Raw genomic sequence first — 27,401 nt, 5'->3', positions numbered from 1 at the left:
AGAATTTTGTTCAGGATTTTTTGCATCTATATTCACATATTCAAAGAAGCAATTGGTCATGGCATCTATTCTTGATTTTCAAAAACTCTTATTAGAGAAATACAGAATTTAAAATATATAAGAAAATGGATTTACAAAAATTAATAGGAAATAAGCTATATAATAAAGTGTTAGAGATATCTTGTTAATTTTGAGAGCTCTCCTAGTAGGTATTCAAACTTGCTGTTTGGCCAATGCAGTAAGATCAGAAAAGAGAGGGATTTACTAGATGCACTAGGAAGTCTCATAGTGATGGTTATATGTGCTTATAAAGAAACAATGTTCAGGCTTCCCTGGTGGCGCAGTGGTTGGGAGTCTGCCTGCCAATGCAGGGGACACAGGTTCGTGCCCTGGTCTGGGAAGATCCCACATGCCGCTGAGCGGCTGGGCCCGTGAGCCATGGCCACTGAGCCTGCGCGTCTGGAGCCTGTGCTCCACGATGGGAGAGACCACAGTGGTGAGAGGCCCGCGTACCACCAAAAAAAAAAAAAAAAAAGAAAAAAGAAACAATGTTCACTGCAGCATGCAGCACTATTTACAATAGCCAGGTCATGGACGCAACCTAAATGACCATCAACAGATGAGTGGATAAAGAAGATGCAGTACATGTATACAATGGAATATTACTCAGCCATAAAAAGGAACAAAATGGGTCATTTGTAGAGACGTGGATGAATCTAGAGACTTTCATACAGAGTGAAGTAAATCAGAAAGAGAAAAACAAATATCATATATTAACACATATATGTGGAACCTAGAAAAATGGTACAGATGAACCAGTTTGCAGGACAGAAATTGAGACACAGATGTAGAGAACAAACGTATGGACACCAAGGGGGGAAAGCAGCGGGGGGGTGGTGGGGGTAATGTGATGAGTTGGGAGATTGGGGTTGACATGTATACACTAATATGTATAAAATGGATGACTACTAATAAGAACCTGCTGTATAAAAAAATATAAATTGTTTTTTTAAAAACCCTTCTAATCTGGATTTAGCTGCTTAGATCAGGTACTTCAACTGTGACAACCCAGGAGGGTAGTTCCATCTGACATAGTGATAATCCAATCCAGGACCCCTTCCATGGGTTCATGCTAAGGGAAAAGGATATAGATGCGTTTGCACAGCATGCAGAGATCCTGGGGACTGTGAGAGCAGGTGAGGAAAACAAAAATCCCTAGACTTCCCTTGGATTCCAAACAGCTTTTGCCTTCTTGTCTAGATGCATCCTAACAAGTCTTCCACTGAAACTAATCTGAGTGAGTTTCTGTTCCCTATATTAGGTATAAACACTGCAAAAGGAGACATAAAATTATCATTATTAGCAGATAATATGATTGAAAACCTTGAAACCCAAGAAAATCAACTGAGTAAAACTATTGAAACCCAAGAAAACCAACTGAATAAAAAAACTATTATAACTATAAAGGCACTTCAATAAAATAGCCTGTTACATATATAGATCTGTAAAAATAGCTTTCTAAACAATAGAAGATTTAATTTTATCAATGTTTCCATTCACAACAGAAATAAAACTATAAAATACAGTGAATAATTTTAATAAAACTTGTTAATAAAACATCTGCAAGACTTATTTAAGGAAATCTGTAAAACATTTAGAAATACTTTTTAAAGTTGAGGAAAATGCCGTGTTATTATATATAGACTCAAGTGTAAAGATAACAGTTCTCAGGTTAATTTTTAAATTTTAACATTTAACTTTGTTCCATGCACAGCTTAATGTAATATTTTCTTTAGATCTAAGGTTCATATGTAAGAATATGTTATGATATTCAATAACATTTTGAAAAACAATAAAAGTAATACAAACCAGATGTGAGATAGTATTATATGAAAATTTAAAGTGTGGTAGTAGTGCCAGAAGAGACAGGTCAATTAAATAAATATAAAATCCATAATTGGACCCATGTGTATAGGTAAGAATTCAGTATATGAAACAAGCAAGGAATACTAAGTACAACCAGCATTTCAAATCAGTTGCAGAATTGATAATATAAATTGTGTTAAACATTATATTACCAGGGACTTCCCTGGTGGTGCAGTGGTTAAGAATCCACCTGCCAATGCAGGGGACACGTGTTCGAGCCCTGGTCCAGGAAGATCCCGAATGCTGCGGAACAACTAAGCCCATGCGCCACAACTACTGAAGCCCATGTGCCTAGAGCCCATGCTCTGCAACAAGAGAAGCCACTGCAATGAGAAGCCCATGGAAGAGTAGCCCCTGCTCGCCACAGCTAGAGGAATCCTGCACATAGCAACGAAGACCCAACACAGCCAAAGATAAATTAATTAATTAATTTAAAAAATTATATTACCAATAAGCACCTCAAAAGGAAGTAAATACCAAAGGTATAAAGATATGAAAGTAGACAATGACATCATAATACCACAAGAAGATACAGATAATATATAACTGTTGGATGGTGAAACTTTTAAAACATTACACTGACAAAAATCCTGAAAAAAAATATTGATGGAAAAAGTAAAAACCTTCAATACATTATATTTTTCTATAAGTTAAAAGAGAAAAAAAAGGACCAGTTAGGAAAAATATCACATAATGACATGAAGTGTACATATAAGAGCACTCACACAGGTCAGTAAGAAAAATAAGAACATTTCAGAAGAAAAATAGGTCAAAATATGAATAGACAATTCAGAAAAGAAAGAAAAAATCAGGGACTTCCCTGGTGATGCAGTAGATAAGAATCCGCCTGCCAATGCAGAGGACACGGGTTCAATCCCTGGTCCAGGAAAATCCGACATGCCACGAAGCAGCTAAGCCTGTACACCACAACTACTGAGCCTGCACTCTAGAGCCCACAAGTCACAACTACTGAGAGCCCGTGTGCCACAACTCCTGAAGCCGACACAGCTAGAGCCTGTGCTCCACAACAAGAGAAGCTCACGCACCGCAACAAAGAGTGGCCGCTGCTCGCCGCAATTAGACAAAGCCAGCATGCAGCAACGAAGATCCAATGCAGCCAAAGATAAATAAATGAATAAATTTATTAAAAGAAAGAAAAATTCATGTGGCCAATAAACTCATGAGAAAAAGGTCAGCCTCATTAGTTTCTTCATGTATGCAGACATTTATTAAGCAATACTATTTATCAGCCACTGTTCTGGAATACCTAGTGATGGGTAAAAAGCATGATTTCTGTGGGAACAAAATTATGTAAGTTCTTTCCTTGATTCAGAAATGTATGAAAATCAAGAAATGTGGGATTTTTTTTTTTAAAAAAAGAATAACTGTAATGCCAGTCATATGACCTATAATCCTTTTCCCATTCAAGCTCTATGTTACACATTTCTGTTCTTTCCTCCCAATAGAAACTAAGAATACAAAGTATTTATAACTCAGGGAAATAAGCAAAGAACCTATTGCCAATGAATCAGATTGAAACAAGCAAGGAACATTAAGTAAAACTTAAAACATGGTTCTGCTCCATGACAATCAAATTCTCTGTGGTGTTACTCTTTGCTAATAACTATTACACATCAGTCAATTAACTTATAGATTAATTAGACAAAAGATAAGTACTGTCTTCCTGTTCCTGCCAGACTTAATCTGAACAATCTTTAAATACCTTCCAACATATTCTTTAACTTCTAGGTTTAAACAAATTGCTTGATAAAATGAGATATGCTGTCTTTTTCAAATTTTACATTAGAAAAGTTAAATAAAAGTGTTCATTAACTATGTGCTTTTTATTTTTACCTTTTATAAATAAAACCACATCTTTTCCTTTCTTTCTTGTTAAAATGGCAGTACTACCCAAAGCAATCTACAGATTAAATACTATCCCTATGAAAATACTCATGATATTTTTCACAGAACTAGAATAATACAACAATTTATATGGAACCATCAAAGACCCAGAATTGCCAAAGCAATCCTGAGGGAAAAAAAAGCAGTAGGCATAACTCTCCCAGACTTCAGACAATACTGCAAAGCTACAGTAATCAAAACAGTGTGGTATTGATTTTTAAAAAACAGACATATGGATCAGTGGAACAGAATAGAGAGCCCAGAAGTTAACCCACACGCCTATGGTCAATTAGTCTTCGACAAAGGAGGCAAGAATATAAAATGGGAAAAAGTCTCTTTAGCAAGTGGTGCTGGGAAAGTTGGACAGCTGCATGTAAATCAATGAAATTAGAACACACCCTCATACCATGCACAAAAATAAACTCAAAATGGCTTAAAGACTTAAACATAAGACATGACACCATAAAACTCCTAGAAGAGAGCATAGGCAAAACATTCTCTGACATAAATCATGCCAATGTTTTCTTAGGTCAATCTCCCAAGGCAACAGAAATAAAAACAAAAATAAATTTACAAGCTTTTGCACAGCAAAGGAAACCATAAAAAAAAAAAAATGAAAAAACCTACAGAATGGGAGAAAATATTTGCAAATGATGCTGCAGACAAGGCTTAATCTCCAAAATATACAAACAGCTTATACAACTCAACAACAGAAAACCAAACGTAATCGAAAAATGGACAGAAGACCTTAATAGACATTTCTCCAAAGAAGACATACAGATGGCCAGTAGGTACAAGAAAAGATGCTCAACATCACTAATTATTAGAGAAATGAAAATCAAACTACAATGAGATACCAACTCACACCAGTCAGAATGGCCATTATTAAAAAGTTTACAAACAAGTGCTGGAGAGGGTGTGGAGAAAAGGGAACCCTCCTACCCTGCTGTTGGGGATGTAAGTTGGTGCAGCCACTATGGAAAACAGTGTGGAGGTTCCTCAGAAAACTAAAAATAAAGCTACCATATGATCCAGCAATCTCACTCGTGGATATATACCCAGACAAAACTATAATTCAGAAAGATACATGCACCCCTATGCTCATAGCAACAATATTCACAATAGCCAAAACATGGAAACAACCTAAATGTCCACTGACAGATAAATGGATAAAAAAGATGTGGTACATATATACAATGGAATACTACTCAGCTGTTAAAAAAGAAACAATAATGCCTTTTGCAGGAACATGGATGCAACTAGAGATTATCATACTAAGTGAAGCAAGTCAGAAAGAGAAAGACAAATACCATATGGTATCACTTACATGGCACAAAGGAACCTATCTATAAAACAGAAACAGACTCACAGACATAGAGAACAGACTTGTGGTTGCCAAGGGGGAGGGGGTCAGGGAAGGAAGGACTGGGAGTTTGGGATCAGCAGATGTAAACTATTATATATAGGATGGATAAACAACAAGGTCCTACTATATAGCACAGGGAATGATATTCAGTATCCCGTGATAGACCATAATGGAAAAGAATATTTTAAAAAAGAATATATGTGTATAACTGAGTCACTTTGCTGTACAGCAGATTGGCATAACATTTTAAATCAATTATAATTACATAAAAAAATTAAAGAAATGAAAGAGGAGAAAATAACAGCCAATACCACAGAGATACAAAAATATCCTAAGAATACTATGAACAGTTATATGCCAACTAATTTGACAACCTAGAAGAAATGGACACATTTCTAGAAACATACAGCCTGGCAAGATTGAGTCAAGAAGAAACAGAGTATTTGAACAGATCGATAACTAGAAGTGAAATAGAATCTGTAATTTAAAAACTCCCAGCAAACAAAAATCCAGGACTGGATGGCTTCATGGGGAATTCTACCAAACATATAAAGAAGACGGCATACTTCTCAAACTTTTTAAAAATTGAAGAGGAGGGAATACTCCTGTATTCGTTCTACAAGGCCACCATTACCTTGATACCAAAAGCAGACAAAGACACTACCAAAAAAAAAAAAAAATTACAGGTCAATATGTTTAATGAATATAGATGCAAAAATCAATAAAATATTAGCAAGCTGAATCCAACAATACATAAAAAGGATCATACACCATGATCAAGTTGGATGTATTCCAGGATCACAAGGATGGTTCACCATACACAAATCAATCAATGTGACACACCACATTAACAAAAGACAAAAGCCACATGATCATCTCAATAGATGTGGAAAAAGCATCTGATAAAATTCAATACCCATTTATTATAAAAACTCTCATCAAAGTGAGTATAGAGGGAACATGTCTCAACATAATAAAGAACATTTATGACAAACCCATTGAGCCAGTATAACACACAATGGTGAAAATCTGAAAGATTTTCTGCTAAATTCAGGAAAAAGACAAGGATGCCCACTCTCACCACTTCTATTTAAGATAGTATTGGAAGTCCTAGACACAGCAGTCAGACAACAAAAAGAAATAAAACGTATCCAAGTTGGAAGGGAAGAGGTAAAACTATCACTACTTGCAGATGACGTGACACTTTATATAGAGAACCCTAAAGTCTCCACCCCAAAACTATTAGTACTAGTAAGTTAATTCAGCAAGTTTGCAGGATACAAGATTAATATACAGAAATCTGTTTCATTTCTATACATTAATATTGAAATATCAGAAAGGAAAAGTAAAAACAAAAAGTAAAAACAAAAATCCCATTTAAAATCACTTTAAAAAATACCTAGGAATAAACTTAACCAAGAAGGTGAAATACCTATACTCTGAAAACTATAAAATACTGATGAAGAAAACTGAAGATGATTCAAAGAAATGGAAAGATCTACCAGGCTCTTGGATTGGAATAATTAATATTATTAAAATGGCCATACTACTCAAAGCAATCTACAGATTGCATGCAATCCCTATCAAAATACCCAGGACATTTTTCGCAGAACTAGACCAAATAATCCTAAAATTTATATGGAAGCACAAAAGACCCCAAATTACCAAAGCAATCCTGAGGAAAAAGAACAAAACTGGAGGGACAACCCTCCCAGACTTCAGACTATACTACAAAGGTATAGCAATGAAAACAGCATGGTACTGACACAAAAACAGACACATGGATCAATGCAACAGAATAGAGAGCCCAGAAATAAACCCATTCACCTATGGTCAGTTAATCTATGATAAAAGAGGCAAGAATATATGATGGAGAAAAGAGTCTCTTTAACAAGGGGTGCTGGGAAAACTGCAGAGTTACATGTAAAACAGTGAGATTAGAACATTCCCTCACACCATATACAAAAATAAATTCAAAATGGTTTAAAGATCTAAATGTAAGACATGAAACCATAAAATTCCTAGAAGAGAACATAGGTGAAACACTCTTTGACATAAATTGTAGTAATATTTTCTTGGATCAGTCTCCCAAGGCAGAAGAAATAAAAGCAAAAATAAACAAATGGGACCTAATTAAAAGCTTTTGCACAGCAAAGGAAACCATCAAGAAAACAAAATGACAGCCCATGGAATGGGAGAAAATATTTGCAAACGGTGCTACGGATGAGGAGGTAATATCCAAAATATACAAACAGCTCATACAATCCAATATCAAAACTAAACAATCCAATCGAAAATGGACAGCACCAACAAGGATCTACTGTATAGCATAGGGAGCACAGCTCAGTACTCTGTAATAACCTAAATGGGAAAAGAATTTGACAAAGAATAGATACATGTTAAAAAAGAAAAAAGGGCAAGGACTTCCCTGGTGGCATGGTGGTTAAGAATCTGCCTGCCAATGAAGGGGACACGGGTTTGAGCCCTGGTCCGGGAAGATTCCACGTGCCACAGAGCAACTAAGCCCGTGCACCACAACTACTGAGCCTGCGCTCTAGAGGCCATGAGCCACAACTACTGAGCCTGCGTGCCACAACTACGGAAGCCCGCGCACCTAGAGCCTGTGCTCTGCAACAAGAAGCCACTGCAATGAGAAGCCCATGCACCGCAACAAGGAGTAGCCCCCCCCCCCGGCCGCAACTAGAGAAAGCCTGCGCGCAGCAACGAAGACCCAATGCAGCCAAAAATTAATTAATTAATATTTAAAGAATGGGCAGAAGACCTGGATTGACATTTTCCCAAAGAAGACATACAGGTGGTTAACCGGCACATAAATGGTGCTTAACATTGCTGGTTGTTAGAGAAATGCAAGTGAAAAGCACAATGAGGTATCACCTCACACCTATCAGAATGGCCATCATCATAAGGTCTACAAATAACAAGCGCTGGAGAGGGTGTGGAGCAAAGGGGCTCCTTGTACACCATTGCTGGGAATGTAAATGGGTACAGCCACTATGGAGGTTCCTTAAAAAACTAAAAATAGAGCCATGACCCAGCTGTCTTTGACCATGTGATGCAGCAATCCCACTCCTGGATATATATCTGGAAAAAATGAAACCATTAATTCAAACAGATACATGCACCCCAGTGTTCATAGGAGCACTATTTACAATAGCCAAATGCCCATCAACAGATGATTGGATTAAGAAGATGGGCCCCCCCCACACACACACAGTGGAATATTACTCAGCCATAAAAAAGAATGAAATACTGCCATTTGCAACAACATGGATGGGCCTAGAGATGATCATGCTTAGGCAAATAAGTCAGAGAAAGCCAAATACTATATGATATCACTTATATGTGGAATCTAAAAAAATACAAATGAATGTATGTACGAAACAGAAACAGACTCACAGATACAGAAAATAAACTTGTGTTTACCAAGTGGGAGAGAGAAGGGGGAGGGACAAATTAGGGGTATGGGATTGACAGATACAAACTACTATATGTAAAATAGATAAGCTACAAGGATATACCACAGGGCACAGGGAATTATACCCATTATATTGTAATAACCGATAATGGAAAATAACCTGCGAAAATACTGACTCATGGGAATTCCCTGGCAGTCCAGCAGTTAGGACTTAGTGCTTTCACTACCAGGGTGTGGGCTTGATCCCTGGTTGGGGAACTAAGATCCCACAAGCTGCATGGTGTAACCAAAAAATTCTGAATCACTCACTATGCTGTACACTTGAAATTAACACAATAGTGTAAATCAACTATACTTCAAAGAAAAAAAATTAAAAAAAAACAATTTAAAAAAATTTTGGAAGTTCCCTCATGGCCTAGTGGTTAGGATTCGGGGCTTTCACTGCCATGGCTTAGGTTCAATCCCTGGTTGGGGAACTGAGATCCTGCAAGCCACTTGTTGTGGCAAAGAAAAAAAAATTTATGGGTTCTAATGCATTGCTGATAGGACTGTAAGTTGGCATATATCTGGATATATGTATACACACATATACAAATATATTTATGGTTCAGATTAAGGGAAAAATAAAAAATATCTACAAAAATATTTTTTAAAAGTAAAGTATGCTATGATAATTTTCATATTACATGTGACATTAAACCTTTGTCAGCATATACAGTTCATCCTGGGATTTATATAAACCTGAAACAAACAAGCCAACAAAATGGAGTAAAGGCTTAGAGAGTGCTTAAAAAACAGAGAGCTAGAAAAAGGCGTGAGACCTGGGAAGAAGAGATTGTGTAAGACAGAGCATCCTCAGGCCTCAAGGATGGTCCTCACCTAGGTGTTGGCCAGCACACCTAAGTCCATGACCATGGGTCCCACCCACCCTGGGCAGCAATATCTGTGTCCAGACAAAGCCTCGCAGGCGAGAAGAGAGGAGTAAGGAAGGCTGCTGTTTCCTTCTTTGTTTTGCTCGAGTCTCTAAAGGTAGGAGAGGCAGAGTCTCTCATGTCTGACATGTAGCTAGTAACAACAGCTGACACTTATCTAGTGCTTACCATGCACCAGGCAGTGTGCTAGATGCCTTATGTGTATTAACTGCTAATTCTCACAAGGCCGTAAAGAGAGTGTTCTTATGTCCCCATCTTACAGATGAGGAAACTGAGGTGTTGAGAGGTCAGTGCCACTTGCCCAAGGTCACCTAGCAGTGAGTGCTGGAGCTGGCACTCCCAGTCACTGCTAGCCCCTGATACACCCCTGATTATGGGAGGTGACCAGGCCACTTCTCAGGAAGGCCCTTCCAGGCCTGATACGCATGTGATTGATTCACTTGTCCAAGTGGCCAACATCTGCAGGTACCCTGGTCCTCGACCTTGGTTGCATGTTGGAAGTATCTAGGGCAGGGCTTTAAAAAGCCTGCAGGGGCTTCCCTGGTGGCGCAGTGGTTGAGAATCCGCCTGCCAATGCAGGGGACACGGGTTCGCGCCCCGGTCCGGGAAGATCCCACGTGCCGCGGAGCGGCTGGGCCCGTGAGCCGTGGCCACTGCGCCTGCGCGTTCGGAGCCTGTGCTCCACAACGGGAGAGGCCACAGCAGTGAGAGGCCCGCGTACCGCAAAACAAAACAAAACAAAACAAAACAAAAAAGCCTGCAGGCCACAGTTGGACTGATTAAGCACTGAGGAGAGAGCCCAGGCCGGCAGCTGTTGATACTCACTCGAAGCCAGAGGACCACAGCCTGTGCTGGGGATTCGCTCATTGAAGACAGTGATTTCTGGCAGTTCTAAAACTTCGCCCTAGGATATGGAGCGGTAATTTGGGGGGACAAGGTTTTCCAACCCCACCCCTGGGCCCAGCTCACATCACACAGCATGAGAGGCTTCGCTAAGTCTCCCGGGCCCTGCATGGGGCAGGTGCTCAACAAACGTTTGTTGAATAAGGGCCTGGAAAAGAGCGGATGAGATCACCAGCCTGAGGTTAGTACCGCTGAACTGGCCATTGCTTTGAAGAACAGATGAGCTTGAAACCTAAATTAGCTCAACCACGTTTAGTTAGTGACTGCATGTAATCCCTAGACCTGCCCCTGGAGCCCGTAGAAAGATAAATCAGACCTTCCCTCATCTATGAAATGTGGACAGTAACTTCCACCTTGAAGGACTCAAACAGCTGGCACAAGACCCGGCCCCTAAAAAGTGCTGGGCAAGTGCGGCCGTTATCTTTCCCTCAAAGTGTGCAACGAAGAGGCAGGGACAAACAGCAACTTAATCAACAAATATCTACCGGGCACTCGCCGCGGGGCAGGCGTTATGCCGGGGACGGGCCCTGTGGTCACGCGGATGGTCCCTGTTTTCACTGGCCTCTCCCTTTAGGGTAAGACAGCCTAGAAGATAGTTACAGGGTCGGAGAAATTCTGAATTCATATTTGCAATGTCCTAAAAATACATTTTCGTTTTCTATCGGTTACCACATCTATACTAAGGAGTCATGTTCTTTCCTTTTCATTGCCATTGAGAAAAATGTAAGAGCACGAAATATATTTTCTTCTGCAGCATAACGAGACGAAGTGACTTCATAGTATGCTACTCTGGGTCTTCAGATAAACCATTAACTGCTCCACCCAACTTTAGGAGGGAAATTCTCAGAGGAGGAAACTCATACGACGCTGGTGGATGCAGATTAAGACCAGGAAATTGATTCCAACATGAGAGGATGAAAGGTGGTCCTGATATTTTAAAGTAAATATTTGGCTTAGTAAGAAATAATGGCATTTTAAAAGTTATTTTACATGGTAGGAGATATTTTCTGGGAAGGCCTTTACCTTGGAAAACAATCTGAAGGCATCCCCGAGTTTTCTACCATCAGGGAACTTTTGGTGTGGCTTTCACATAAAAAAATGAATAAAGCAAATTATCTGTCCCTTTTCTCTGTCCCAACATTCGAGACCAGCTCTGGTTTCTATCCTGCTTCCAGACAGAGGGACTTAAAACCTGAATCGGGGCCCTTCCTCTGCCACACAGCCTCCAGGGCCTCTCCCCGCCTCCAGCACAGGGGAAAGGATATTCCTTTTAATAACTAGTACTTTTTATATTTTTACTTATAACCAATATCTACATGATTTGCAACAGTTTAACATTAGTTGAATATATTTAAATATCTCCTATAATAACCTGATAAGAAATGAACACATAGTATAAGCCACCTATGCACATAATTTTTAAAAATCAATATAATGTTCAACTATAATACAGAGAAGAAATAAAAGTAATGTGGTATAGGGACTTCCCTGGTGGTGCAGTGGTTAAGAATCCACCTGCCAATGCAGGGGATACGGGTTTGAGCCCTGGTCTGGGAAGATCCCACATGCCGCAGAGCAACTAAGCCCGTGCACCACAACTACTGAGCCTGCACTCTAGAGCCCGCGTGCCCCAACTACTGAGCCTGTGTGCCACATCTAAAGCCTGCGCGTCTAGAGCCCATGCTCCACAAGGAAGCCACTACAATGAGAAGCCCACGCACCACAACGAAGAGTAGCCCCTGCTTGCCACAACTAGAGAAAGCCCGCACGCAGCAATGAAGACCGAATGCAGCCAAATTAATTAAATTAAATAGAAAAAAAAAGTAATGTTAGGCTTCCCTGGTGGCGCAGTGATTGAGAATCCGCCTGCCGATGCAGGGGACATGGGTTCGTGCCCTGGTCCGGGAAGATCCCACGTGCCGCTGGCCCGTGAGCCATGGCCACTGAGCCTGCGCGTCCGGAGCCTCTGCTCCACAACGGGAGAGGCCACAACAGTGAGAGGCCCGCATACCGCAAAAAAAAAAAAAAAAAAAAAAGTAATGTTATAAAATAATATATATATTTCAATAAGTAGATGCTTAGACATAGATAAACTAGAAGACATCAAGACAGAATATTGACATACTCAGTGCCTGTACGCACAGGTAGGATCGCCATGAACACGACAGCTACAAATGTAGCTGATTCAGGTGTGTTGTCTGATGGATGACACCACTTTCCAAAATGGTGAACAATTCTTGGTAATGTTCAGAGAAAAAAGTAGAGTCAAACTTCAAACCTCGGGAGTTCCCTGGTGGCCTAGTGGTTAGGATTCCAGGCTTCCACTGCTGTGGACCCAGTTCAATCCCTGGTCAGGGAACTAAGATCACGTAAGTTGCAAGGTACGGCCAAAAGAACCCCCAAAAAACAAAAACCCTCGAACCTGTTTTTGCATGGTAACACGTTCCTGGAAAATTCAAGTACATTAAAATTCAAAAGGTACTTGATATTTATATACATAAAATGACGTTTTAGGGTCTCAACCCGTACTGTCCAATCCACATGTGACTGCTGAGCATCTGAAGTGTGGCTACTCTGAATGTTGTAGGCTAGATTTAGAATGTTTCAAAAAAGGACGTAATATATCTCAATAGTAACATATAATGTTTATATCGGTTGAAATATTATTTTGGATATACTGGGTTAAATAAAATATATTGCCAGAATTAACTTTAGTAGTTTCTTTTTACTTTTTTTAATGTAGCTACTAGAAAATTTTAAATGTGATATGTGACTTGCATTATCAGACAGCAGCACTGATGTGTAGACTTTGGAAAGTTGCTGGGCAATGGGCCAGTCCTCACTCTGTGGGATTACCCAACTCATTGCACAATATCCCACATCCCTGGTCTTCCCCACCTGACTCCCAATCATTGTAACAACCATAAACATCCTCACATATCTCCACCCCCCTGCCCTACAGGATGAAGCTTCCAGGGCCTGCCCACCGCCCAGCCCCCTCCTACTCTCAGCTGCACACTCCATGCCTCCGCGTCCCTGAACTCCTTGGACACCACTCACACCCCAGTTTTGCCCCTGGATTCATCTTTGATCATGTTTCAAATCTCCCTCTGGCAGCACAGACACAGGTCACTTAGTATATTTACCAACATGGTTCAAAAGCTGGGCCATAAAACAAATCTCAATACATTTAAAAGGATTCAGATCTTACAAAGTATGCTCTCAGATCACAATTGAATTATATTAGATCACAGTAGTTCAATATAATTCAATATCACAATAAGATATTTAGAAAAACTTTAAATATTGGAGACTAAATACACTTCTAAATAACCCATGGATCATATCATAAGGGAATTTAGAACATATTTTGAACTGAATAAAAAGGAAAACAACACATTAAAATTTGTAAGATGCAGCTAGAGCATGATTTAGAGGGAAATTTACCATTTAAATGCATATAATAAGAAAGACAATACGTTTAAAACAAACAATCTAAGAAGCTAGAAAAAGAAGAGCTATAAACAATAGAAAAATTTAACAAAGCCAAAAGCTGGTTCTCTGAAAAGATGAGTAAAATTGATAAACTGGCAAAACTAATGAAGAAAAAAAAAAGAAAATACAAATAACCAATAGTAAGAATGAAGAAATATCTACTGGTCCTTTACATATTAAAACGATAGTAAGGAAATATTTAAATAACTTTATCTCAACAAGTTTGACAATTCAGATTAACGAAAAACTCCTTAATAGACACAAATTACCATAACTGATTCAAAAAGAAATGGAAAATGGGAATGGCCCTGCATTTTAAAAATATAATCACTATATAAAACTCTTCCACAGAGAAAAATCCAAATTATCAAACATTTAACAAAGAATAATACCAACATTATGCAAACTCTTTCAGAAAAGGGAACGCTACAATTCATTTTACGAGGTCAACAAACCCCTAACACCACATCCTGACAGACATTCCAGCAAAGACGGAGCTCCCTCATGAACACAGATGCAAAAGTTTCAACAGAATTTTATCAAATATAATCCAGCTATATGTCTTGAACAAATAGGGTTTCTTGGAGGTTCAACACTTGAAAATCAGTATGATTTACCACATTAACAGAATAAAAGAGAAAACTCATATCACTAAAAAAAACCAAAATTCAACATCTATTAATAATTTTAAAAAACCAACAAAACCCTCTCAACAAACTAGTAATATGAAGGAAACTTCCTTAACTGGATAAAGGACATCTAATGGAAAACCTACAGCTAACATCATACTAATGGTGAAAGACTAAATTCTCTTCCCCTAAAACTGGGAACGAGGTGAGAATGTCTTGTAGCAGAAGTTCTAGCCCAGTGTATTAAGAAAAAAGTAAAAGGCATAAGATTAGAAGGGAAAAAGTAAAATTTTTTGTCTCTATTTGCAGACATGGTTGTCTACATAGAAGATTCTAAGGAATAAAAACGACTACTAGAATTAATAACATTTATCAAAGTTGCAGGATACAAAGTCAATATACAAAAATTATATTTGTGTGCCAGCAAAAACTTGTTTTTTTAGAAAATAAAGTTTAAAAATAGCATTTCCAGTAGTATCAAAATACATAGAATACTTAGGGATACATTTAATGAAAGATATGAAACACCAGACTGAAAACTGGTGTCTCATCAATGAGAAAAATTTTAAATGATATATAGAAAAAAAATGGATGAGAAAAATTAAAAATGATATAAATTAATGGAGAGATATATCATGTTTAGAAATTGGAAGAATCCATATTGTTCAGGTGTTTAGTCTTTCAAAACTGATCCATAGATTCAATGCAATCCCCAAACCCCCAGCAGGCTGTAGACAGTCTGCTTCTAAATTGTATTTGGCAATGCAAAAAACCTAGAGGAGCCAAAGCTATTTTGAAAAAGGAAAAATGCTGATGCTGGATTGTGTTCATCTGCAAGCGCTGCCATAGCGAAATATCACAAATGGGCTGAGTTAAACAAGAAGTTTCTTCTCTCACTCACAGTGCTGGGAGCTGGAAGTCCCAGACCCTGGATCCAGACGGCTGTGGGTTGGTTACTCCCGAGGCCTCTCTCTTTGGCTTGCAAACAGCCTTCTCACTGCGCCCTCACAGGATCCTTTCTCTGGGCACGTGCGTCTCTGGTGTCTCTTCCTTTTCTTACAAGGACACCGTCCTATCGGATTAGGGTTCTGACCTGATGGTCTCTTTTAACCTTATTTACCTCCTTAAAGGCTCTGCTCCCAAACAGTCTCATGGGCGTCGTAATATACTCACAGCCCAGAGCGAGGCTCACTAAATAGACGCCATTAGCCAGGCATTAAATGCCCATCTGCTCCACTCCAAGATTCTAACTCTTTCCACTCAACGCCAGTGATCTTCAGGCTGCGAGGGAAGCACCACGGCGGGAAACGAGGAGGGAGCCGCCTGCATCATTTCGCCCCGGTGTTCGGATGTTAGTGGGGTTTATTCATTTTAGGGGGGCACCGGCCAAAAGCCGTGGGGTGTCAGCCTCGCCACCTCTTGCCTCCTCTCGTCCACAAGCACACGCCCTGGCCAGGGGCTTTGCCAGCCAGCCCACCTAACAGACACGGAGGCGTTAAAAAACCACCAGCCCATTTCTCCTCTAGTTGCTTCCTCGGGATTAAAGAGACTATTTTTAGGATTGATGTGGTGACAAGTGTGGAAGGAGTTTCCAGGATTCGCATCTCCTTTGTCTGAGCTCCAGGCTCATCTCACCCCTTGTACTGCCCCCCCCCCTTTTTTTCACGTCTTTATTGGAGTATAATTGCTTTCCAGTGGTGTGTTAAGTTTCTGCTTTACAACAAAGTGGATCAGCCGTACATACACCTATGTCCCCATATCCCCTCCCTCTCACGTCTCCCTTCCACCCTCGCTACCCCACCCCTCTAGGTGGTCACAGAGCACCGAGCTGATCTCCTTGTGCTATGCGGCTGCTTCCCACTAGCCATCTAGTTTACACTTGGTAGTACACACACATCCAGGCCACTCTTTATATTTTCTCTCGGTGGCGACAGGGGTCTGCAGGTTCCTCCCACCCCCCCCCCCCAGTCCGGTCCCAGCAGAAAGCCGCTCTGCCGCCTCAGACTGACAACTTAGGGCGGCTCCGCAGGCCCTACTGCTGCCCACAGAACAGCTCCCGGTCTGACGGGCCAGCAAGGGAAGCAGAAGCTGCTGAGAAAGCAGTGGGAGGGTCAGCGAGAAGACAGGAAAGGAAACCAGGGCCGCCACAGAGCCCCAAAGCCAGCGCCCCAGGCCCCCGCCTCCCCCCGAGACGGGAAGGCCATATTAGGGCTCCTTGGGCTCCACATTCACAGGCTTGGCCCCCAGGCTGGCAGAGCCTCGGGGCTTTGGTCAGAGCAGCAGGCATGTGGAGACAAGTTGTAGAGTCCATTCTGCACAATCATTTTCCTTTCTTCTCCTCCCTGTGCCACGAGGCCCTTTTCCGCCAGCTGCCACGTCAAGGGAGCGCAGGCCCTGCCAGGGCCGCCGCTCCAGACGCTGAATGACCTGCCTCTGGGGCGGTCAGGCTGCCCTGACATGCAGAAGCTTTTTTTTTTTTTTTTTTAATTTATTTATTTATTATTGGCTGTGTTGGGTCTTCATGGCTGCACGTGGGCTTTTCTCTAGTTTTGGCGAGCAGGGCCTACTCTTGGTTGCGGTGCATGCGCTTCTCATTGCGGTGGCTTCTCTTGTTGCAGAGCACGGGCTCTGGCACATGGGCTTCAGTAGTTGTGGTGTGAGGGCTCAGTAGTTATGGCTCGCGGGCTCTAGAGTGCAGGCTCAGTAGTTGTGGCGCACGGGCTTAGTTGCTCTGTGGCATGTGGGATCTTCCCGGACCAGGGATTGAACCCATGTTCCCTGCATTGGCAGGCGGATTCTTAACCACTGCGCCACCAGTGAAGCCCACACAGAAGCTTCTTGAGACAGAAAAATCCAACCTCTTTTAAAGTGTGGCACAGGGGGAAAGCGTTAGGATATAAGAGAGTTTGCTACTGGAACTTAAATCTAAAATCCTTTGACCACTCGAGAAAAAAGTTACAGAAATATATAGGAAACAATTCTCTTTTGCCTTCGAAGTGAGACCATAAACTCATTCATTTATTTATTGTGTTTCTATGATAACTTCTTTCCGTTTTCTAAGCGGAAGCCCCTGTTAGGTGCTGTGGGACATATAAAGGTAAGTAAGGTGTCAGCAGGATTTCTTGGATTTCTGAGTCAGGCAAGGTTAAGTTGAATCCATTCCTTTTTTTGCCCGGCCTCGTCAAAATCCAAATTTCTCGGCAATATACTGGCAAGTCCCACGGGGGTTTCTGTCCTCAGAGTGGCTCTTGCTCCGGGTTTCTGCTGCTCTGACACCTCAACTGAGTCATGAAACTCTTCCTCAATCTGTCCCTTCCACAAAACCTTGCCCTACACAGATATGTAATGGCGATATATGTCATGAAGAAGTGGGAGGGCTGGGAAGCAGCAGTCTGTATTACAGAAACGCAAACAACTTCAGATGGTGAGTCAGACGTCCTGTTTTATAAATGCCCTCCAGGACTTTGTCTCATCAGAACTGACGAACAGGTATAGGACCTCTTCCCTCACAATAAAAGAGTATAAAGCTGGACAAATAGGAAGCAATTGCTTTTGGACTTTGGATAAAAGCTGTCATAGGACCGTGATGACCCTGGAGGAAAGTGAAAGCTGAGATGAGTGCAGACTCACCGTGGCTTTCTGCCTGGGGACACTTTCCAACCTGGGGCACAGGGAAGGGGCCCGGCAGCAGCTGGGCTCTCCACTGGGGACAAGTAAGAGAGACTGGAGTTCAGGCCGCTGAGGCGGCTGGAATCCGCAGGGCAGGGTACAAGAGAGGAGAAAACCTGCACAGAGAAGGGGCCTCAGAAACTGCCATCGAAGCTCCCTTGTACCTCAGCCAAATGCTAAGCTGTGTGTGTGCGGGACAAGACTCCGCAGGCCTGGCAGAGAACAGCTACTGGGGGGGCCGTGCAACGAGGGGAGCTTTGGGAAGTCACGCGGTGCTGGAGCTCTGACCGGCCAGAGCGGAGGCACCTGTAGCCTAACAACCCGGTCATTTTGTTGAGACTCCTCCAGCCCCAGGGCAAGGGCCCTCTGTCCCTCACAAAGCCCACTAACAAGACTGCGAAGGTTAAGCTCTATCAGCAGATTAACTGCCTTTCAGCATAAAACTACACATTACTTAAGGGAAGACGACGAACTAAGACAATGAACTACAGACTCTCAACAGTGGAGCATCCACAGCTTCACGTATATAATCCAAGGGAGTCAGTGCTAAATGGGGACAGAGTTTCAGTTTGAGAAGATGAAAAGTTCTAGAAGTGGATGGTGGTGATGGTTGTACAAAAATATGAATGTACAGTGGACGACTGGGTTTGAACTGCATAGGTCCAGTTAGATGTGGATTTTTTCTCAATAAATACTACAGCACTACACAATCCATGACTGGCTGAATCCAGTGGACCCTCACATACAGAGGGCGACTGTAAAATCGCACGTGGATTTTCAGCTCAGGGGGATGATCATCAGTTACTCACGGGTCAACCGTGCTCCATGCCACTGACCTGTACACTTAAAAATAGCTAAGGGGCTTCCCTGGTGGCGCAGTGGTTAAGAATCCACCTGCCAACACAGGGGACATGGGTTTGATCCCTGGTCAGGGAAGATCCCACATGCCGCCGATCAACTAAGCCCGTGCACCACAACTATGGAGCCTGTGCTCTAGAGCCCGCGAGCCACAACTACTGAAGCCCCCACACTCTACAGCCTACGTGCCACAACTACTGAGCCCACATGCTGCAACTACTGAAGCCTGTGCGCCTAGAGCCCGTGCTTTGCAACAAGAGAAGCCACTGCAATGAGAAGCCAGCGCACAGCAACAAAGGGTAGCCCCTGCTCGCCGCAAGTAGAGAAAGCCACCTGCAGCAACAAAGACCCAATGCAGCCAAAAAAAAAAAAAAAAAAAAAAAAAAAAAACCAAACAAAAAAAAACCAGTTAAAATGGTAAAGTTTATGTTACGTGCATTTTACCACAATTTTTAAAAATGCCTTCTGGGGCTTCCCTGGTGGTGCAGTGGTTGAGAGTCTGCCTGCTGATGCAGGGGACGTGGGTTCGTGCCCCGGTGACGTGGGTTCGTGCCCCGGTCCGGGAAGATCCCACATGCCACAGAGCGGCTCGGCCTGTGAGCCATGGCCTCTGAGCCTGCGTGTCCGGAGCCTGTGCTCTGCAATGGGAGAGGCCACAACAGTGAAAGGCCCGTGTACCGCAAAAAAAGAAAAAAAAAAAATGCCTTCTAAGACTACTGCTTCCAGGAATAACAAGGATAAGAGATGCTCTCCTGCTCAAATCACTGAGACACCAGAAAAAAAAAAAAAGAAACAATGATACACAGACACTGGGCATCAGGCAGCACAAGACTAATCCGCCAGAAAGGGGAAAAGATGAGGTGAGCCATATAATGTCCCCAACTTACTGTATGGACAGTTTCCAGACTACAGCATAGGGAGGGGAAACTCCAGTGGAGGCCCGTGGGCTCCCTGAATTGACGAAATGGAGCTGAGAGTCGAAAGAGGCCAAGGCAGCCAGAGTTAAGAAGGCAGAGTACCCAGAGAAAAGGAAATCATACAGAGAGTCCCAGAGATTTGCAGAGGGTCCCCCTTGAGTCTTCAGCTGAGTACTGACCAACACATGCAAATAAAGAAACTAACAGACTGGAGAAAGAATCACTCAAAAGGACTGGAGGGAATAACCCCTATGCTTCACTCAGGACCAGGAACTGTTCCAAACAGGTAGAATACAAAGGTTTGTAATTTACAAGGCATCAGATAGAATACTCAGAAGGTACTGCTACAGTAGTGAAGAAAAAGCCCCAGATTAAAATCTACTCTAGTCTGAACAAAGTTTAAAGCAAATGATAAATGTATCAAACTACTTCCAAGTAACTTAACTACACTGCAGAACAAAGCTCAAGAATATTTATAGGTATAGAAAAATATCTGCCATACAATAAGTAAAAGCTATACTGTCAAGCATTCACTAAAAAATTACCAGACATGCAAAGAAGCAGGGAAACATGACCCATAATGATGAGAAAATTAATCAATAGAAACAGACCAAAAAAGAGTACAGATGATAGAATTAGACAAGGACATTAAAACAGTTATTATAACCATATTCAAGAAGGTAGAGGAAATGCTAAGCGTGTTAAGCAGAGACACAGAAACACTGAAAAGACCTAAAGTGAACTTCTAGACTTGAAAATTACAATGTCTGAGATGAAAAATACATTTGGTGGGATTACAAACTGATCAAACACTGTAGTAAAAAACAAAAAATTAGTAAGCTTAAAGACATACGACTACTACCCAAAATGAAACAGAGAGAAAAAAAAAAGACTGAAAAAAAGAACATAATATCATTGAGCTGTAAGATAACTTCAAGTAGCCTAATATTCCTGTAATTGGACACCACAGGAAAAAAGGGAGAAGAACAGGCAAAAGATTTGACTAAATAATGGCTGAGAGGGACTTCCCTTGTGGTCCAGGGGACAAGACTCCACACTCCCAATGCAGGGGGCCCGGGTATGATCCCTGGTTGGGGAACTAGATCCTGCGTGCATGCCACAACTAAGAAGTCTGCATGCCGCAGCAAAGACCCAGTGCAGCCAAAATAAATAAATAAATAAATCTAAATTTATAAAATAATAATGGCTGAGAATTTTCTAAATTTGATGAAAATCATAAACCCACAAATCCAAAAACTTCAATGAACCATAAACATAAGAATCATGAAGAAAACTAAATCAAAGGCACATCATAATCAAAATGCTTAACACCACTGATAAAGAGAAAATCTTAAAAAGCAGCCAGAGAAAAAAGGTACGTTACATACGGAGAAGCAAAGATAAGAATGCCATGAGACATCACATTGGGAACAAAGTGAGCCCAAAGACAACGAAGCAGATATATTTAGAGAAGTGAAAACAAAAAGCTATCAACACAGACCTGTATATTCACTAAAGATGTATTTCACAGAAAGGTGAAATAAAGAGTTTTTCAGATATTTAAAAGCTGAATGAATTCATCCCTACAGGACCTGATTCACAAAAAATGTTAAAAGACGTCGTCCAGGCAGAAGTAATACCAGAATGAAATCTGTATCTATATAAAGGAAGAAAGAATACTAGAAATACTACATACATAAATATAAAAGAGAGTTTTCCCCCTATTTAAACAAATCTCCTTAATAGATTGTTGCTAGAACGTCAAAGTTCTTAACCCCTCCCAACACACACATGTAACTATGTGAGGTGATGGATGTACTGATTAACCTTATTTTGGTAATTACTTTGCTATATAAAGCCTGGGAGCGGGGAAGACGTCATTGAGATGCATAGCCTTAGCTATTAAAAAAGTACAAATCAAAACTACATGAGATGGCATTTCAAACCCATTAGGATGGCTATAATCAAAAAGATGAGAAACAGCAAGTGCCAATGAGAATGTGAAGAAGTTGGAACACTCATATATTGCTGGTGGGGATGTAAAATGGTGCAGCCAGCCACTCTGGAAAACAGTCTGGCGGTTTCTCAAAAAGTTAAATGTAGGGGCTTCCCTGGTGGCGCAGTGGTTGAGAGTCCACCTGCCGATGCAGGGGACGCGGGTTCGTGCCCCGGTCCGGGAAGATCCCACGTGCCGTGGAGCGGCTGGGCCCGTGAGCCATGGCCGCTGAGCCTGCGTGTCCGGAACCTGTGCTCTGCAAAGGGGGAGGCCACAACAGTGAGAAGCCCGCGTACCGCAAAAAAAAAAAGTTAAACGTAGAGTTCCCATGTGACCCAGCATTTCCACTGCTAGGTACACACCCAAGAGAAATAGAAACATATGTCCATATAAAACCTTGAACATGAATGTTCATTCCAGCATTATTCATAAAAGTCAAAAAGTGGAAGCAGACAAAATGTCCATCAACTGAAGAATGGATAAATTAAATGTGTTGTATTCATACAATGGAATAGTATTCAGCAATTAAAAAGAAACAAAGTACTGATACATGCTATAAAATAGATGAACTCTGAAAACATTATGCTAAGTGAAAGAAGGCAATCACAAAAGGCTGTATATTCTATGATTCCATTTATATCAAATGTCCAGAATAGACAAATCTATAGAGACAAAAGTAAATTAGCAGTCATCTAGAATTTAGGAGGATGGAGGAAATGGGAGCGACTGTTAAAAGATATAAAAGTTTCACTTTGGGGTGATGAAGATATTCTAAAATTGATCGTGGCGACTGTTGCACAACTCTGCGTATACTGAAAACGATGTAATTATACACTTTAAATGCGTGAATTGTATAGTATGTGAATTATATCTTGATAAAGTTGTTAGAAAAGACGCAGTGTACTGTTTATAACAAAAACCATTGCAATGTATTATAGAGTTTATAATTTATAGGGTTTAAAATGTACAGCAACAGTAACACGAAGGCCAGGAGCGGGAAATGGAAGAACACTGTAGTAAGGTTCTCATAAGAAAACTGGCATGATATTATCAATATTTGAAAGAAGTTAAAAATGCATATTGTAAATCATAAATCAACAACTAAAATCAAATAGATAATAAACCAAAAAAATTTTTAAAAAATTTAATACACAATTGCTCAAAAATATGGCAAAAAGAGGAAAGTGGGAATGAAAAGATACTACAAATAGGAAAATAGCAAGTTGGTGGATTTAAACCCAACAATACCAACAATTACATCAAATGTAAATGTCCAGACACCCTAATTAAAAGGCATAAATTGTCAGATTGGCTAAAAATGTAATACCTAACTATACGCTGCTGACAAAATACCTAGTTTAAATATAAAGACAATTAGGTTAAAAGTAAAGGAATGGGAAAAGATATACTGTTCCAACACTAACCAAAAGAAAACTGGAGTAACTATGTTAATATCAGACAAAGTAGATCTCAGACCAAAGAATATTACTGGAAATTAAAAAACGGCCATTTCATAATGATAAGGAGTCAATTCATCAAGAGGACATATATTAAATATTTACGTACCTAGTAACACAGCTTCAAAACACACAAAGTGGGCTTCCCTGGTGGCGCAGTGGTTGAGAATCCGCCTGCCGATGCAGCGGACGCGGGTTCGTGCCCCGGTCCGGGAAGATCCCACATGCCGCGGAGCGGCTGGGCCCGTGAGCCATGGCCGCTGAGCCCGTGCATCCGGAGCCTGTGCTCCGCAACAGGAGAGGCCACAACAGTGAGAGGCCCGCGTACCGCAAAAAAAACAAAACAAAAAAACCAGACAAAGTAAAATCTGTTAGAACTCCAAGAAGAGAGAAATCCACAATTATAGTCAGAAGTTTCACACTCTAATTGGGAGAACAAATTGACAGAAAATCCGAAAGTATATAGAAGGCTTGAACAACACTATAAACTAATTTCACTGGTTGATTGACACTTATAGAACACTTGACCTACTACCTACGAACAGCAGAATACAATTCTTTTCAAGTGCACATGGAATGTTTGCCAAGTTCTGGCCCTGTATCGTGGGCCATAAACCAACTCAATAATTTTAAAAGGACTCAAATCACACGAAGCGTGCTCTCTGACTCATGGAAATAACAAAATTAATAAATTAGAAATAACAAAAAGATATACGAAAAACCCAAAATATTTGGAAACTAAATAACATACTTTTAAAACAACCCAATGGGTCAAAGAGAAAATCAAAATTTAAAAGTACTGTGAACTGAATCAAAATGAAAACACAACAATCCAGGTCCAGATGGGTTTAATGACAAATTCTACCAAACATTTATGAAAGACACTACCAATTCTACACAAACTCTTTTAGAAAATCAGAAAGGGGGAATACTTCTAAACTCACCGTATGAGGCCCAAAATGACCCTGTTATCAAAACCAGAGGAAAGATATTACAAGAAAAGATAATATAGACTAATATTCCTCACGCACATAGACGCAGAAATTCTAAAACAAATTAGAACATCAAATTCAACAATACGAAAAAGGATGGTTAAATGGGATTTATCCCAGGAAAGTAAGATTGCCTTAATATTTTTTTTTTTTTTTTTTGAGGTACGCGGGCCTCTCACTGTTGTGGCCTCTCCCGTCGCGGAGCACAGGCTCCGGACGCGCAGGCTCAGCGGCCATGGCTCACGGGCCCAGCCGCTCCGCGGCATGTGGGATCTTCCCGGACCGGGGCACGAACCCGCGTCCCCTGCATCGGCAGGCGGACTCTCAACCACTGCGCCACCAGGGAAGCCCAATTGACTTAATATTTGAAAGTCAATCAGTGTAATTTACCATATTAACAGACTGAAAAAGGAAAACTGTATGACCATCCAAAGGGACACAGAAGAGGCATTTAACAAATGCAGCATTAATTTCTGACTTAAAAACCCTCTCAGCCAGTTAGGAAAATAAAAGGACTTGCTCGGTCTGATCAAGGGCATGTACGGAAAACCTCCATTCTTAGTGGTAAAATATTGAGGGGCTTTCAGAATATGTGGTTGGAGAAGTTTCCGTTGCGGCCTGGGAACCTGAGCTCTTTTGGCTGCAGGGGAAGAAGTGGCCAGCAGATAAATAGCTAGAGATGCAAGTCAGGCCAGCAGGGGCAAATCCTGACTCCGACATTTTCCAGCTACATGAACTTGGGGAAGTTATGTAACCTTTTGGGTTTGTTTCCTCACCTGTAAAACGGGGGTAAGAGTTAGCTCTGCCCTGCAGGGTACTTGGGAGAAATTAAGTGCTGCGATGTGTCTAATCACTCCGTGCAGTAGCCAGAACATTCTACTACACTTGAGAAACAGTCATTCATGAAAAGCATGTTGGGAGACAGTGAGGGTAAGAGGCTGTGTCTTGGGGATGTGAGGAAGGTTGGATGGGGGCTGGAGGTGCCAGATTCGGAGGCCGCTAAGGCCACTTTGCAGTGGGGGTTCTGACCCTGAACTGGGGTGTTTTTCTAAGCGTTTATTGAGCAGCTAACTCTGTACGAGTACACTCATTAATCCTCATTATACGCATGTGGAAACTGAAGCTCCAAGAGGTGAAATAATTTGCCAGCTACACAACTGAAGGGATGCAGGCAGTGTGGCAGGAGGAGAGGGGAGGTTCCGGTGCCAGCACAGCGGGAGCCCTGGAAGGGGGCCGGCTGCTGCAGGCCAGGGGCTACGTTAGGACCCGGTGTGCGAAGTGAAGCAGGGAAGAAAGAGGCTGATGACCGGGCGGTGGAGGGTGGCAGGGAATGAAGGGGCTCAAGCCTGGATACGTGGACCCACCGGTGTCCCCAGAGCCCTAAAAGGCAGATCCACTGAAGGCAGCTCCTTGGGGCCTGACTGGGCCCAGAATTTCCAGTGACTGGAGGGGGATGGGAAAGGGGCTGGGGAGCCCAGGTTGGAAGCAGAGGTTGTTAGGAGGCTGATGGAATGCAGTTGAAAAGGTATCAGAAATGCCCCCTGCCTGGCCTGGAGCCGGTCCTCTGTGACTCTATGTCCACATGTAGAACTAAACAAGGGGTCACCTGCAGGCTGCTCTGCCCGCCAGATGCTGAAATGCCTCCACGTTGGCTGGTCTAAGGCCCAAGACCCAACCCCTGCCCCGGGTGCCCTGTCCCTGCCCCGGGAACCTCCCACCTCTGCACAGTCCACCAGAGCAAGGGGCCTGCTGCTCTCTTTAGACACCAGTAGGTCCCTCCCTGCAGGCTCTGTTCGTGCTGTCTGCCTAGACATCCTCCCTTCTCTTTCCTCCGAGCTCCTTGCCATCTCCTTCAGGGATGATGTTACCCTTGGCCATTGTTTAGAATCGTGACCCTCCCCCTCCCATACACACTGCTTTCTGGCTGCATTTTTCTCCAGATTACCAGAGACATACCCCAAACCTACCTACCATCACAGCTGATGCCGGCCTCCCCTACTGGAACGTCAAGGGCCTGAAGCTGGGCCTCTCATCGCTTCTGTGCCCTGTCGCATCTCCAGCACCTAGAACAGTGCCTGCAAGAGCTCGATAGAGATTTGACGCATGAATGAAAGGACGGCCCGTCGAAATGTCAGGGCCACGTGACTCACCCCCAGAGAGCACAGCAGGATGAACGGGGGCTCCCCGGGAGTGGAGACAAGGAGACGCAGGCTCAGTCGTCTCATACGGGCCCGGGAAACATGTTCGATGGCCACGTTCCTCACAGGGAAGGGGTGTAGCAAGCGCTAAGCCTCAGCTGTCGAAGGTCTGGCCAACTTAGAGGCTGTGGTAGTTCTGAAACTAGAAGCAAAAGCAGTGTGGCCCCCAGCGAGGCCCCAATAAAAGCCTGAGCCCCGCTGCACTGGGACAGCAGAGCGCATCAGGAAGCACAATGTCCATCTGTTCAATTGCTTTCCTTTTTGGGAGGCTGCTGGCTCACCCTGCTAGAACGGGGCGGCACTTCAGGACACGAAGCTTGGAGCTGGTGGCAGGTTTCCTGGAACTGGCAGCGGGGAGATCTAAATTAAGACCTTTCTATCACACCAAACAAATAGTAGCTGAAACAGAGCGCTCAAGGAATTAGGCAAAATGCCTTTATACATAACTTCTGAAAAGTGGAGGGAAAGAAGTTACGAAAACAGAATGCTATTTATTCACTCGAATCCCAAGGTATTTGCTGAAAACAATGACACCTCTGTTTGACACAAAAACACGTGTTGGAAAGAGCAGGGCTTTCTCTTTGAAGCGTCCGGCCACAGAGGCCCGGGCGCTAAGTACTAACCGCTGTGTCGTGGAGGCTCTTGCGGCACTGCCGAGGGCTGTGGCCCAATTTCAAGGGGAGGGCAGATGAGTCAGTTGCCTCGGGCTTGGACCTGTCCTC

The 27,401-nt window shown here is 42.2% G+C and overlaps 1 long non-coding RNA gene across 1 annotated transcript in view; it reads right to left on the bottom strand.

Moving 5' to 3' along the window:
• Window positions 1-26,921, bottom strand: part of LOC136794282 (uncharacterized) — a 44,594-nt gene extending 17,673 nt beyond the window's left edge. The window contains exon 1 of the long non-coding RNA XR_010840862.1: window positions 26,453-26,921. This is a non-coding gene — a long non-coding RNA (uncharacterized lncRNA). The remainder of the gene's footprint in view (window positions 1-26,452) is intronic.
• Window positions 26,922-27,401: the final 480 nt, after the last annotated feature.

The sequence above is a fragment of the Kogia breviceps genome, chromosome 5 (genome assembly GCF_026419965.1).
Source record: "Kogia breviceps isolate mKogBre1 chromosome 5, mKogBre1 haplotype 1, whole genome shotgun sequence".
Taxonomy (NCBI): Eukaryota; Metazoa; Chordata; class Mammalia; order Artiodactyla; family Physeteridae; genus Kogia; species Kogia breviceps.
Note: the sequence above shows the minus strand (reverse complement) of the source record. Positions and strands in the feature narration are given on the sequence as shown.